Consider the following 17,259-nt stretch of genomic DNA (forward strand, 5'->3'; position numbering starts at 1 on the left):
TAGGAGGGCAATTAGCTTTCTGTTGACTAATTATGTGTGAGGGATATGACAGAGAGGCTGGTGAGTGCTGTAATGGGATCCCTGCTGCTTAATGAACATGTCACAGTCTTTTGTGATGACCACCAGACTGCCAGTTGAGCATGTGCGTGAGTGAGCATGTGTGTGTGGTGGGTGGATTTGTGTGTCCTGAATAAGGAAATGTGCATCAACTGCAGACGTTACTTTGATTGGCCCTCACAAGCTATTTATAAAGTGAATTGCTGTTTGAGAAAGTACTTGCATGAAATATTTAATCTTTTGTTTTAGATGTTTTTTGTAGATTTTTTAGAAGAGCAGCTATAATAATTTCTCTTCTCTGCATCTGCATAAAGAATTCTGAAAATGTCACTACATTATACACTGACCAGGCATAACATTATGACCACCTGCTAAATATTGTGTTGGTCCCCTTCTTGCTGAAAAAACAGCCCCGACCCGTCATGCCCTGTGTATTCTGACACCTTTCTATCAGAACCAGCATTAACTTGTTCAGCAATTTGAGCAACAGTAGCTCGGCTGTTGGATCGGATCACATGGGCCAGCCTCCGCTCCCCAGGTGCACCAATAAGCTTTGGCCTCCCATGACCCTGTCGCCGGTTCACCACTGTTCCTTCCTTGGACCATTTTGATAGATACTGACCACTGCAGACCGGGAACACCCCACACGAGCTGCAGTTTTGGAGATGCTCTGATCCAGTCGTCTAGCCATCACAATTTGGCCGTTGTAAAACTCGCTCAAATCCTTACTCTTGCCCATTTTTCCTGCTTCTAACACATCAATTCTGAGGACAAAATGTTCACTTGTAGCCTAATATATCCCACCCACTAACAGGTGCCATGATGAGGATATCATCAGTGTTATTCACTTCACCTGTCAGTGGTCATAATGTTATGCTTGATCAGTGTATGACCACAAAGGTCAACATGAGTAAAGAATCAAACATGATTATTTTACTGTAAAGCAAAAATCCTGAAATGTTTAATTCCTCTTACACCACGACAATTTACCACTGATTACAGATGAATGACACAAGCTTTTTAACAATTTATAGTTACAATTAATTTTGAGACATGCAAAAGATTCTTGTTATTACTTACCTTCTATCAGCTATAAATAGTTGTTCCCTCACCAGCCTCACTTTATCTGATCTCAAAATTACAGCTTGTCATGTTCCCAATGAATGCAAAGTGCTCTAGCCAACACAACATACATATGAAATATATATTTCCGATATATATTTCCTCACAGAAAGCTTCACTGTCTGCATTTTAGATTAAATAACAGAACGCTTTTGTTTATCCATTGAGCCATATATGTGGAGCATCTTCCATCCAATTCCCGATGAATTAGATGTTACCATAGAAACGATAAAATTTTATTAGAACAAGCTCATTAATATAAATCTCTAATTTGAATTACAGCCAGCACTACTATCAGAGATGAGATGTTATAGGCAGCAGTCAGACTGGAGGATTCTGCAGCTCTGTGATCTTATGCTTGTCACCTTTCAGGATTTTCATTTTGAAAGCATTTCATCATAATTGCATAGGACACACTGAAATAAATGAACGCTATGTTCAATTTAATGTTATGATAATAATATAAGACTTTGCCCATTAGCCTGCCTCTTTCCTATGCAGAATACGAGTGAATGATCCTGAGAGCATTGTGTATTTAGAAATCTGAGTGATAAATGGAAAATCTCACACATTCTGCACTCCTGCAGTGCGTAGAAAGAATTTTCAAAGGATTTTTCATATTATGGACATTCTGTAATATTCCCCTAGGCCATCTGCTCATACAGTTCATCACTTATGATATGTGTTTATAGTAATGATGAATTATGATAATTATTTCCTTTCTGTCACAAGAAGCTTCTGTTTCTGATGCTTTTCTGCACAGCGTGCCTGGGAGCAAAAAAATCTCCATGTCTGGTGTTACAACCAGGTTCATGTTGATTAAAAATATACACCCTGGCACAGGCCTAATGTTCTCTGCCACAGTTCAGAACTTCAGCTCTAGTTGACGGTGATGTTCTCTCCTGACAAGGACACTCTCAAGCTGCCAGAAGTTCTCTTTCAGGTCCAGTAGCTTGGGAAAATGTCAGGCTGCATCAATTAAGAGTGTGCTGTGGAAGGCTGGTCATGGCAGACTAATAGCACAACCGTGACTCTCGATGCTTTACAACATCTAGGTCATCCACGAAATCACTAACAATAGCTTCTTGCAGTAGTGTAGGACTAAAACGTTTTGCATGTCGGCTTGGTGTCGTGCTTGAAATAAAAGTCCTGATTCTGACTGAAGCGTGTAGCAGATGAAGATGTTAGACAGGTCAGTAAAGGCCAGATAACAAATCTTCTGAAAAAATGACTGAAAGCTCTGTTTTATTTTATTTTTTACTGGTCACCACTTATCCACTTCACCATATCAAGGGCTGTTTGATTGTAATGTTTCAGGGAAAATTCATGTTGTGATTTTAATGATTTTTTAATGTCTGGTTCCTCTCAAGGTTTCTTCCTCATGACTTCTCAGGGAGTTTTTCCTTGCCACCATTGCCTCAGGCTTAAGGACAAATATAAATTTTAAATGTACAATTTTGTCATTTCTTTTCTGTAGATTTTTTTTCTGTAAAGCTACTTTGAGACAACATCCATTGTTTTAAAGTAGCTTTACAGACAAATTCCGCACAGTACAAAAATTATTAAAAATATGGATTGAATTGACTTAATGATGATTCGGTGTCATATTACCTAGTCTACTGACCCTGAATCAACACTGACCAACACTGCAGGACGTAAATGGCAAACCAAAAACGAATTTTCCTTTTGATACATTTGACATACATGCAAACTAGAGCTGTAACTCAATATGAATACATTATGTAGAATGAATAGAATGTGTTAAGATCATAGGGAAATACAAGTATGAATAATAGGAGTACTATTCATTTACTGTGTTTTAAAAATTCCCACAAAAGGTCTTTGGTCTGTTTGGTTTCAGAGTTCAGGTGTGAAGGCTATGGGTACACAAAAACACATGATACACATAGAGAAGACTAGGAAGGGTCGAGGTATTTAAAATTAAGCTACTATTTTCTTTCTTTCTTTCTTGGTAAATTTAGTTTGTTTAAAAAAATCAATATTATTAATCAGAATTGGAATATTGACCTAATGCTTTCTCCTTCAGACAGCTGGGACCCAAACAGTTGCAGATGGCACAGAAGTGTCTCAAGACTATCAGTAGGCCACAGCTGCATGAAACAGAAAACATCTACACACACACACACACACAGATAAAAAATCCGGCTGCTAAATACAGCACTTAGTAGAAAGCTCAGTACAAATCTTTTTTACAAGTCATGACATTTAGGGACATACTACACATACTACACACATACTGTAGCAAAGATACACTATATTGCCAAAAGTATTCGCTCACCTGCCTTGACTCGCATATGAACTTAAGTGACATCCCATTCCTAATCCATAGGGTTCAATATGACGTCGGTCCACCCTTTGCAGCTATAACAGCTTCAACTCTTCTGGGAAGGCTGTCCACAAGGTTTAGGAGTATGTTTAGGGGAATTTTTGACCATTCTTCCAGAAGCGCATTTGTGAGGTCACACACTGATGTTGGACGAGAAGGCCTGGCTCTCAGTCTCCGCTCTAATTCATCCCAAAGGTGTTCTATCGGGTTGAGGTCAGGACTCTGTGCAGGCCAGTCAAGTTCATCCACACCAGACTCTGTCATCCATGTCTTTATGGACCTTGCTTTGGTCACTGGTGCACAGTCATGTTGGAAGGGGAAGGGGCCAGCTCCAAACTGTTCCCACAAAGTTGGGAGCATGGAATTGTCCAAAATGTCTTGGTATGCTGAAGCATTCAGAGTTCCTTTCACTGGAACTAAGGGGGCAAGCCCAGCTCCTGAAAAACAACCCCACACCATAATCCCCCCTCCACCAAACTTTACACTTGGCACAATGCAGTCAGACAAGTACCGTTCTCCTGGCAACCGCCAAACCCAGACTCGTCCATCAGATTGCCAGATGGAGAAGCGCGATTCGTCACTCCAGAGAACGTGTCTCCACTGCTCTAGAGTCCAGTGGCGGCGTGCTTTACACCACTGCATCCGACGCTTTGCATTGCACTTGGTGATGTATGGCTTGGATGCAGCTGCTCGGCCATGGAAACCCATTCCATGAAGCTCTCTGCACACTGTTCTTGAGCTAATCTGAAGGCCACATGAAGTTTGGAGGTCTGTAGCGATTGACTCTGCAGAAAGTTGGCGACCTCTTCGCACTATGCGCCTCAGCATCCGCTGACCCCGCTCCGTCAGTTTACGTGGCCTACCACTTCGTGGCTGAGTTGCTGTCGTTCCCAAACACTTCCACGTTCTTATAATACAGCTGACAGTTGACTGTGGAATATTTAGGAGCGAGGAAATTTCACGACTGGATTTGTTGCACAGGTGGCATCCTATCACAGTTCCACGCTGGAATTCACTGAGCTCCTGAGAGCGACCCATTCTTTCACAAATGTTTGTAAAAACAGTCTGCATGCCTAGGTGCTTGATTTTATACACCTGTGGCCATGGAAGTGATTGGAACACCTGATTCTGATTATTTGGATGGGTGAGCGAATACTTTTGGCAATATAGTGTACATATGTACGTAGCTGCTAAAAAATTTGGAATAAGGGGTCACAGGTCATTCTGCCACCTCTCCTTCATTCACCCACCCTACTTCTCCTCTGTTCACTGTTTTTCTCCATTAGTGGTGGAAATGGGTACTCTGCATTATTGGAGCTAATCAGGGCAAAATGGAGAAAGGCAGTGAGGTGAGACGATTGAAATGACCACCACCGATCCCTCCTCCTCCTCCCTCTGCATTTGGATATCACACAATGTAGAGGAGCTGGAAGCTATGTAACCCTTGGACAGGGGAAACTGAGGCAGTGGGCAATGTGTGTGCATGAGTGCTTGTGTGTGAGTGTGAGAGAGAGAGAATCAACAAAGACAAAAAAAAAAAACCCTAGACTTTCCAAATATTTACTTAAAAAAATTACTGGTCTTTGATCCTGAGAACCTTTCCTCTGTGAAAGCTGAATGAAAACATTGCATTTGATTTTATTTCTCTTATTCTTTGATCAAAGGACTTTATTGGTCTTGATCATAGTCAGCATGTGGAAGCTACAGGGACAGCAGCCTCAGCACTCAGCTCCACAGGGCTAGTGGCTGACCACAAGGGGCTCGTTATATACTGGTCCTGCTGGAGTCTAGCCCATAAGGATTAAAGCTGAGACTTTGAGGATGAAGGATTGGAGTCACTCACCTCCATCTCAATCTCTCTCTCTCTCTCTCTCTCTCTCTGGTGTACACTTCAGCTTTCAAATCTGTGATCTGAAGGTTGGTTGTGCCACTTTGTTTTTTTTTTATTGTTCCCTGGATATGTGCCATGCTGTGTTTGGCTATTTGGTATGGGCAATTTGGACCTGCCAAGCTGCCAACAATGTGACTATGACTTGTATTGCTGTAGCAGAGGACAGCACTTAGGAAAACATGCTTTTAACCCTGCCAGAAGATAAAGTGCTATGCAGCTGACTGCTCTATCACAATTCCAAAGAATATAGTCTATATAGTACCTGAGTTTACCTTTTTTTGTTTTATTTTAAATCACAGGTACCTAAAGAGGCACTGTGTGCAGTGTAAAAGTATTAGCCAAACTTTCTCTTCTCTTCTCTTTTAGTTAATTTTTTATTATTTTTTTATTTGAGTTAACCGTATGAATTAATTAGATGTTCGTGATTTATTCATTAATGTCATTGAGTTCGCATTTATTTTCCAAAAACAAAATTATATAATTATGCAGGAAAACATTTAATTTATTAAGGAATATATTAAATAATAATAAAAACTGAAATGAGATGAGAAATCTGGAGATGTCACAGTGTGGCAAGAATGCCAAGATGCTTGAAATAACCTACCACCTGATTTCTTTAAAATTAATAAAACTACGTAATACTACTGCAAATTTAAGAGCAAATCCTGCCTATACCAAATAGTGATTTGATTTCAATTTATACCATACCTTATAGTCAATATATGATGAGGAAATCTTCTGATAGCTGGAAATTAAAAATATTGCAAAGTATGTCAGTGATGTATAAAAAGCAGAATGAAGCATGAAAACTCAGTTTGTGTTTATATTTTTGGTAATTCAAGTATAATCACCAAAAGCAGCCAGGGTCAGAGCCAAAATCTGGGAAATAGGGATGGGGCAAAACCAGGAAGTCATGACACTAGGGAACAATGTACTGAGAAATGCTAGAAATGTGTGATAAGACTTTGCAACAGAAAGAACAAGGTATACATAAAGAAACTAATTAAGGCATTGTAATCGACCAGTGTCAGAGCAGTGGTGGAGACAGGATTAGGGACAGAAAGAAATGTGCATGGCATAACCTAAACAAAAGCACATGGAGTGAGCTTATAACAAAACAACACAAAAGCAGCACTCAATGCTCTGGGTAACATATCAGGGGTATTTGTGACAGATGAAGAGAAGCAGGGCCTGACCTGAGATAAGATAAACATATAAAATGATCAGCCTATGAACCACGCACACACACTCACACAAACACACTGATACATATCAAGCTTTAATATATCAAGATTGCACACTCATTGTCAGTGGAACAAAATCTTTAGTGAAACACCCTAACTGTCCTTGATTATGCCTTTATGTCATTGTAATGCCTTTTTTAGTTAAAATGATGTGTGGCAATAGCATGATGCACTGAAAAAAGGCTGTTTATCCTCACTAACTCAAATTTCCTGGATCACACACACAGACCCACACAGCAATGTGACCTTTTTAACATCTGTCAGTTTCAAAGCTGATCAACGGCCTGGCAATGTCTCTCTTTCTCTGTTCCTTTTAGCAGATCACTTCTCTTCCTGTCATCGTGCATTAGATGTGACACAGTGCCACTCAGCTGAAAGAATGTAGAAAGTTTAAATGGTTCATTATCCTTTTATTTTAGATCACATTAGACAAGAGCCCTCAGTGATTCCTGGCCTGGAAGTCACAGTCGTTGTCCCCAATCCATATCACTGTTCAGTTCTAGTGACAGCTGTCATGAATCCACTCTGTGTTTATCTGCACTATGTGCACATGCTCTTACTGAGACATTATTTGATTTCACTTCCTGGTCTTTCCCCTTGTTTTGCCATTCATATTCTAGCCACCTGTTATCTGTTTAGTTAATGATTAATCTGTGTATTTAAGCCCTCATGTGTTTCTGTTTCTGTTCTCTTTATATGTTTACATGCGTTACTGAGCCCTACATCCTACTGTCCTAGATTATGTATCCTGTTCTTCTTCGCCTGACCCTTGACTCTTGTGTTATCCATCATAAATTATCCCTTCTTTATGCTATCTATCCGTATACTAACCACTGCTCCAGACTCTGACAATGAATAGTGGATTACCTCTAATAAGCAGCATGCTGAGAACACACACGTACGTCCTGCTTCACCTTCTCGTGCATGCTTGTTACAACAGCACACCTGAGCTAAGTAATAAAGGGCAGCATGCCCGATGCCAAAGAATGAATTTGTTATGTATGAGAATATGGATGAGTGGGGGTAAAGGTGGCTGCTTATGACACTATGTTATATCTGTCAGGGAGGCCTGCATTTGTTTGTGTGCATTAGGTGTTGCATGACTTAATATTTAATAAGCAGCAATTTATTGAAAAGTTGGCTGGTCATTTTTGGCACATGAAAATATGCTATAATACAGTAAATAAGTCTCAAAGCCTTAATTAAGGTCTAAAAGTGATAAACATTTTGCTAAGACCTGAAGGACATGATGTTCCTCATGCGATATTCAGATTAACACATACCTCAGTGGGCGCTTGAATCACCCTTAGCATGTGTTGCGTCATCTTCAGACCATGTGTGAGTGTGAAAGATGTAAACTCGAGTAATCTGTTTATAATCCAGTTGGGGAGGTATATTCATAAGTCTTCAGCAACTGCCTATTTATTCTGAACTATTGGGGGAAGGGGGGTAGATTTAGCCAGCCTGGGGTGAACAGAAGGCCTGGGAGATGAGAGGAAGAGAGAGGAACAAGTGGAGATAATGATGTTTACTTAATCATTCGCAGAGTTTAGTTCATAAAATAGTAAAGAGAGAGAGAGAGAGACAGCGAGCGGGAGAGAGAGAGTGAGAAAGATTAAGAGAGTAGAAGAGCAGGAGAGAGACAGCGATATTTCTTTAAACCCACTTCATCCATCAGATTAGTGCCGTGCTGCAGAGTGGTGCCCAGGGAGACGCCGTCCTCACACAAAGCACTTAAAATCAGACCCGGCAACAGGTGGGTTTAATTGAAAACGGGGCTTGCTGAGTGTCTAAGCTCCCAGCTCTCCTCCCTTAATTCTGATCCACAGAGAATCTATTCTCAGACTCAAACACTTAAGCCCCCATTTCCTGTTTACGTGTGATGATGAGCCTCTTAAAAGACAGAAATCGATAATAAGATTATATCACACTAAAGCAAGTCATCTGTATATCAAGCCACTTGTAAGCGCGATGTTACTTAAATATCCATATAGTGTATGGTCTATAGCCATATCTGTAACTAACATTACTTTCACCCTAGCAGCTACAGCTACTGGAAGCAGAGCTACAAATTTTAACAAAAGCAAAAACAGCTTGCATTGCAACTGAATTTTATTAAAAGTCAATTAACATACAGTACAGAGACAAATCCAAATGTTTGGCTTGAATGATTCCTCTAAATTACCATGGAATTTTTCCCCGCCTTTGTGTTTCCAAAGCGGAAACATTCCAGTGAGTTAGTGATAAATGTCAGCAAATACAGTTCACAATTACTGCAGCTTCCAAGCGTGAAAAAATGAAGTGCCTACCTTAATCAGGAATTTACTGTAAGCAAACTGGATTCATTCAGTCACTCATGAATTTCGATGTTCATGTGGCAACTGAGTACTACTGTTCGTCATCAGACACGACACCCATGATATTGCAAGAAAGGTCTTTTCCTATGGTGTCTGTGGTCTGACATTTCTTCAGTTTCCCACTCACAACTTTACTTCCTACCCGCAATTAGTTCCCATTTCCTGACACGCAAAAAACAGAAGAAGATAAAACTGTGAGATCACCTACTGTTTTAAATAAGCTCCCTTGTTAAATTTGTACAGAAAGATCACAAAGCTTTGGAAGAAAGTAGCAGGAATTGTAGCTAAAACTAAATCAGCATATAACTAATAAGCTAAAAAGTAGCAGTTGCTACACATATATAAAAGATAGACTATAAGCAAGATCAGTGACTTGTTGCCTGCAAGGTTGAACATAGGGTTAGGTAATGGTTATGGCCAAGAAGAAAGAAGGAGATGGATCAGGAAGATCAGGAGAGAGACCGAAAAATGTGGAATCTAGATCTTTGAAGTATGGCTTAGTGGAAATTTGACAGAAATGGCAGTATGTCTCGGAGCAGCATGACTTTTCTTCACTTTTGTCATACACTGCTGTTTGTACCATTTCCATCTGCCCATTAACGTCGCCAAGAGCTTTTATGGGCTGTTATTTCACAAATCGTCCACAGAAATAGCAGCAACTGTTTGTTAAAACCCCACAGTAAAACATATGAAACCCTTTGGAAAGGGACGTCTGTGTAAAACGAGACCATCGTTGCAGCATTGCTTTTGTGACAGTCTTGTGTGTATGTGTGAGTGTGTACTCAATGTATTCTGAGTACACACACAAGCGTAGATTTATAAAGAAGTGCTCATCTGTAGTGTATCTTTTCAGCCTGGCTGCCTGGCTAATCTGTCTCCTTGAAAGCCAGCTATGAGTCTATTCAAGCATGTCGATAAAAGCTTCCTCATTGTGCCTCTGCGTATCATAGGAGCTGAGCTCACGCAAAGCTGCGCTATCAGCCTCGTACCATCCCAGCATGTACGATCCAGGTACTCGCGCCTAAGCCGGAGATTATTTAGGTTGTGCTTATTGCTGAGGTTTCGCTTGTGTTAATTCACTGCATCTCCCAGAGGTAGAAGAGGAAAATTGAGCTATACACATTAAAAATGAAAGCGCTGTCGGCAGCAGGCTTTCTATGCCGTTTCCTTTCCAATTGCGCAGCAGTCATAAAATGTGCACAAGCAAGGCAGACCAACAAACAGAAAGCTCAAACTAGGCTGCGCTGAGCTATACACTTCTTGGCACAACGCTCCACAAATGAATAATTCCTCTGTGTGCATTCGTAAATAGCAGGTTGCAGACTACTCATGAATGTGCACCATTCCTCAATCCCCCCCCTAATCTGGCCTCCATGTTTAGAAGGCTTTATTCCTGTGCGCTTGCTTTACTGTGAGGGTCTTATGATCCAAATAGAACAGCCAGTGTGAGTCTGTGTGTAACTGTGTGTGTCTATGTGTTGTGTTTTTCCCTTTATATATTGTTGTGTGTGTGTGTGTGTGTTTTTGTTGTTTCTTCTGTGTTTACAATGCACTTTGTATAGTTGCATGTGTGTGTACTTTTCCTTATGTTTAATATTGCATATGTGTTTTATTCACTTCCCTTTTATGTGGAGGTTTGTGCTTTATGCTTTTATGCTTCTCGACTTGTGCAGGTGTGTTTTGTGCAGCGGTGTTTGTTTACACTGTTCAATTGTGTATGCATTTGTGCATGTGTGTGTTGTGTTTTATTTAAATTACCTACCCCACTAAAAGAGAACACACACACACACACATCAAGAAAACACTGAACAACAGTAGTGTGCATGGCAACTGGGGAAAAAAATGTTTTATGTATGGATAAAACCATAAAACCAAAATAGAACTTTTCGGCTTAAATTAAAAGCTTTTTTGTTTGGAGAACAGAAAAAAATGGATTCCAGCAGAAACCTTATCCCATTTGTGAAACATGGTGGTGGTAGTTTCATGTTTTGGGCCTGTATGCTGCATCTGGACAGCTTGCCATCATTAATGGAACAATGAATTCTAATTATACCGACAACTTCTCAGAACAAGTCCTGAGCTTAATCCAACAGAAATGTGAAAGGATCTGAAGCAAACAGTTCATATTAGGAAACCTACCTACATACAATCTACCAGTTCATATTAGGAAATAAATATCCCAGAGCAGATGCTGTTTTGTATTGAGAAGTTCCTTCAAAGTGAAAGTGCAGGACTGATCAAAGGAAAAGAGTAGTTGCAATACACTGATCAGCCATAATATTAAAATCACTGACAGATGAGGTGAATAACATTGGTTATCTTGTTACAGTGGCTCCTTTTAAGAGCTAGGATATATTAAGCAGATCAGTTTTTGTAGTTTGAAGCAAGAAAAATGTTTGAAGCAAGCATAAAGATCTGAGTGGCTTTGACCAGGCTCACTGATGTGTGTAAGGAGCGGAGGCTAGTCCATCTGGTCCACCACACAGAGAAGCTTCTATAACACAAATTGCTGAAAAAGTTAATGCTGACTATGATAGAAAGTACATGCACAGCTTGCTGTGTAAGGGGCTGTGTAGCTGCAGACAGGCCATAGTGTCCATGATGACCCCTGTCCACCACTGAAAGCATCTACAATGTGCACATGAGCATTAGAACTGGATCATGGGACAGTGGAAGAAGGTGGCCTGGTGTGATTAAATGTATTTTGTTTTACTGTACATCATGTAGACAGCTGGGTGCATGTGCATCACTGAACAAAGTGACGTAAAAAGTTAACACCTTTCTGTCTGTAACTACTGTAATGTTTGCTGTAGCTGGAACTTTCATGTCTCACATATAATGTCAGAATGATCTTTACAGAAAGGGACAAAATATTTCTCACAAAAGGTTTGCAACTTTCCGGATATAAATGTTAGGCACCTATTCCTTGCCACTGGGCTCTCTTTACTTGTGGTCTATTTCTTTGCTGCAGTGACATGGCTATGATGTTAAGGATTTTGAAGATGATACAGGATCTGTGGCATGACAAGATTGTCTTTCAGGAAGAGCCACTGTGCATGTGTATACCTTGTATGTATTGAGGGCATTGAGGACTGGCACATCAAGGAGGTTGTAAAATGTAGGTGTAGATCTGTACTTGCTGTGGTATGAAAATTCTGTTATGACTGTTGCTATGACAACTGATGGCATGGGAAAACTTGTCTGAGGCAAATCTTAGCTCCAGAACAGATTTTTGAGTAATCCTTTGAGTTTTAAGAAAATAAATATTATATTATAAAAGCTATTAAAACACACACACATATTAAGTCAATGAGTCATTCTGACTTGCTTTATAAAGGGTAGTGATATGAAAAAATGTTTTTTTTTCTTTCTAAACCAATCATCAAGAAATATGAAAATAACATTGATAATGCCCAGAAGTTTCTTAAGGATTACAAGAAAGATCAAATATATCCCTATTAAAAACAATGATATTATTACTAAAATATTTCAAAAAATCATTCCCTGATGCTTAAAAGGTGGTATGCTGCAATTACAATTCATTATTGGTACATACTTTCCATGCTGGGCTTTAAAGTAACAGAATACACTGACCAGGCATAACATTATGTCCACCTGCCAAATAGTGTGTTGCTCCCCCTTTTGCTGCCAAAACAGCCCTGACCCATCATGCACTGTGTATTCTGACACCTTTCTATCAGAACCAGCATTAATCTCTTCAGCAATTTGAGTAACAGTAGCTCGTCTGTTGGATCGGATCACACGGGCCAGCCTTCGCTCCCCATGTGCATCAATAAGCCTTGGCCATCCATGACCTTGTTGCCGGTTCACCACTGTTCCTTCCTTGGACCACTTTTGATATATACTGACCACAAGAGCTGCAGTTTTGGAGATGTTCTGATCCAGTGGTCTAGCCATCACAATTTGGCCCTGGTCAAACTCGCTCAAATCCTTACTCTTACCCATTTTTCCTGCTTCTAACACATCAACTTTGAGGAAAAATGTTCACTTGCTGCCTAATATATCCCACCCACTAACAGGTGCCATGATGAGGAGATCATCAGTGTTATTCACGTCACCTCTCACTGATCATAATGTTATGCCTGATAGGTGTATATATATCACTGTTTAAGAAATAAAACAAAACTGAATATTCTGTTATAAGGAATTTAAATTAAAATTCCACCCTGAAATTATTTCAACGTCAAAAGGATTTTACTCCTCCGATACTACACCACTTTGCCAACTATTACAATCCATTTAATTTCATATTTCATGTTGCAGAACATTTCATGTTGCAGAAACAAGTTAGATCCTAGTTATTTCCTCCCTCTCTCTCTCTCTCTCTCTCTCTCAAACCTAATACGAGAAAAATTCCCATGTTACTAAGAAACTGCAAAGCCAGTCTGAAGACTTTCCTGTGTTTGCTTCAGCTTTACCTCAGACACTGGAGACTCCTACTAAAATGTAGAGTTTGTACAAGTGACTATAATTGCTACTATAGAAACAGTAACATATTAGAACAAGAGCACTAATATAAATCTTGTCACTAGAAAAGCCATTAGAGCTTCATTTATAGAAAATTAATCAACACCAAGCAGAATGGTGCATTTAACCATGCTGCAATATAAAATAGAAAAACTGCTTAGAATTTATGCAGCAAAAAGAAGTTACATGTAATATTTGTAGTACATTGCTGTGCTGAGCAGGCTGTAGTGAACAAGCCCCAGCAGGCAGACCTAGAGGAACTGATTTCCATTTTAAAATGAATAAGTTATCAGGAAAAAAATAATTTAAATGTATTTTAAATGTTTTAACATTTTTAGGAGGGAGGACATCATCATCATCATCATCATCATCATCATCATCATCATCATTATTATTATTATTATTATTATTATTATTATTATTATTGTTATTATTATTATAGTCATTACCATTTTCTAGCTTTACCTTTCAAAACTAAGAGAAGATCCAGAATCAGAGGACACCAAGCACACTAGGGTGCAAGTATAAAAAAAATTAACCTTAGGAACTACAACCCAAATGGACCAATATGCAAAGCCTAAAGATTATATGTAATTGCTATAGGAAACACTAGGAAGTTACTGTACACTAAAATAAGGAGTTACATTTCTAAAATGTATAATAATAGTTGCTTCACACATTTCTGAAGCAACAATACACCCAAAAGCTATTATCATGAAAAAAATATATATTTTCATGAGAAAGTTATATTAACTTTTATATAATTGAAAATTCTGTAGTAATGTTGTGGAGAACCTTCGGAAATCCAAAGTACTTTAAAAAACATTAGAAAACATTTTGTTAACCTGAAACTGTTAGATGGGCAGTATATTGTGTGTGTGTGTGTGTGTGTGTGTGTGTGTGTGTGTGTGTGTGCCATCCTAACTCATATAAAGAGTTCCAGTCCTGGTCGCAGTTCAGCCTCCCGGCTCTCTGAAGCCACTCTTGAGGGCCAGAAAGAGGAAAGGTAATATTATTAGTGGCTATCTGGAAAGGTTAGCTCGTTAGGGAGAGGAATATAAATATAATTGGGGAAAGCTGTGTTATTAGTGTAATAGGCAGCGGCTAAAGGGCAAAGATGAGTATCCCTGTAGGCTCCCTAAATGCTGCAACCCCTTTATTATATCCTAAGGAGCAGAATTATCCAGCATCTTATCAAAGTTATAGGGTTTGCAGTGTTTAACAGCCAAATGGGCTCATCAGTTAATGGTGCAGATGTCATGGGCTTGGCATGAATTATGCAACTCTGTCCAAGTCAGACTGCTAGCAGAATCATATTTATAACATGATTTGACTGAGCTGTGCTAACTGGGGCAGCAGCACAGTGATTCGAGCCAGGCTGCAGGCCAGTACCCATCCAGAAAGACTCATGGGTCCCAACAGCCTGGAGCTAGCGCCCTTGGGCTGGTACACTACGACTGTGCTCTGACCTCAGTCTGAATATAGATGTGAGCGTTAACATATTTAGTGTCCTGCTTCCATGAACGTATTGGCTCAGACTGCATTTCAGCTGCTTTTTTGTGCATGAGGTGGACATTTTAGTTGTGCAGATTTCTCAACTTCCCCTCCAGTCCTGACCAGAGCAGATCCATGGGTTTAGCGTGGAGATGGTGCCATTGTTGCGGAGGATGATGCTATCTCCCTGGCGATGGCGCTATCTTAGGCACCCATCTCTCTTAGTGGCTCCAGTAATCTAATGAAAAATATGCACTTTGTGGCTCAGAGAGATTAGACTTCAAATGAATGGACAGTTAGAGAGCAAGAGTGAGAGAGTGGCACAGATAGAATCACGGCCAAAGGCAAACAAGTCATACAACCTGACCAGGTCTGACAATCAATCCTCTAAACCTTGGTTAGATATGCTCACACTGTTAACCAGATCTACTAAATGGAGCATGTTAACTGGATGTATGAACTCATTTAATTGATCATACACAATCTACCAAATTAAGTTGTTCTCTTTCAGGTCATGTGTGAATCCCAGAAATGACCTTCAATAAAAATTAGCATAAAGGATTCCAGCATCCATAGCAATTATTTCTCACACTGCCACGCCCTACAGTAAATGTAGCACCATCAGTTCATAGAGCCATGATTTCTTATAAAGCAGAGAAGAGAGGTGTGTTTATTTATTACTAGCATAAAGCATGCATCCCCCTTCCCGTCAGCTATTTATCTGCACTTCCGCCTTCACTTCAATTACATTAGGTGCTGTCTGTTCACTCAGACTCCTCGCTTTACGACATGCATAAGCAAACTGATAGCCAATCGAAGAAATAATCAGTGCTAGCCAGCCCAGTAAACATCATGTTAAACGCATGCATCATATATTAAACGCTGTCTACTTTTATATATGCTGTAATATATGGGTACTGGGAATTTACTGAAAAATTATGGCCATAATATTATCAGGTGGTGTGGAGGTAAAGAACAGTTTCACAATATCAGACTCGATACTTTTGACAGAAAATAGAGGCATGACTGAATAATGCACAAATCTGACCTTGAACTGAGGTCAGATACAATGATATTAATTAAATAATGAATCACATCATCCCTGTAAAACATCTACAGGATGCCAATTGCTTATATTTCTAAAATTATTATCCTAAATTAAAATGAGTAAAAGTGACTGTAGATTGGTGCTTGCTCAGCTTATCTTTCGTAGTTTCAGCATAGTACAACAGAGCACACTGAATTCATGGCTGATATTTTATTAATTCAACAACTAAAATTGGTAAATTAAATGCATGGAAAGTAAAAGAATCTACATCCTTTGCACTCATTATGAGTTCATGACCTTACGTTAGTATCTTGTTATACCCACATAAAATTGTGTGCACAATGAACTGTCTGTGCAAAAAATAAATAAATAAATAAAATATTTTTGTTGCTCGTCCACTTACCCTGCTTATGTTTCATACTTTCTACATTAATTAAGAAAAAGGCACAGCTTCTGAGGTCAAAAATTTTGGTTCTGTTATATAGAAAGAGGTAAATTGTGTGTGTGTGTGTGTGTGCAAACTGCCCTTTTTCTGTCCAAGAGACCTGGAATGCCTGACCTTAGAACATGTTTCTATTCATTGCATAGAATTTTCTTCACAATAATGCCGTGACACTCAGACACGTGCACAAAGACTACACAAAGCCTTTTCTTTTAAAAGGAAATCTAAAGGGGGAGGTCAGACATTGACCAGTGGTTTCTGTTATTTAGGAGAAGCACACACTACAGGTCAACAGTAACAATGATAAGCACAGATCTTCAAAATGGGTCACTCAGTTGTGTTACATGCTTCTTGATGTTCAAAGAGTGCTGAACACAATCACTTCCCTGTTACTTTGCCTTCTGCTAGCATCTATAAAATCTCTTGCCTTTTTAAAGATATCTGTTTATGTGTAAAAGTATAAGGACAAAATGATTAGGACAAGTGATTTGCTTCTATAAGCTGTTACTCACCTGTATGCTAACTAAGTCAGGAAGGCTTTATAGTGTAAAGGCAATTGAGGCCACAGAGGCTGTGTGAAAAGGAACAGGACCAAAAAAATAGAAGACAGCAAAAGAGTGGAGAGAGAAGTGGTGACACAGACACAGGCATTATTAATGCCTGACAAATTAGGACTATTTTCCAGTGGCACATTTCACACCACAAGCCTTAAACTTGCACACTAAAAATGTGGGAAGCCACTTATTCCCTTTTGACATGCTCTGGGATA

The sequence above is a fragment of the Hemibagrus wyckioides genome, linkage group LG14, assembly GCF_019097595.1.
Source record: "Hemibagrus wyckioides isolate EC202008001 linkage group LG14, SWU_Hwy_1.0, whole genome shotgun sequence".
Lineage (NCBI taxonomy): Eukaryota > Metazoa > Chordata > Actinopteri > Siluriformes > Bagridae > Hemibagrus > Hemibagrus wyckioides.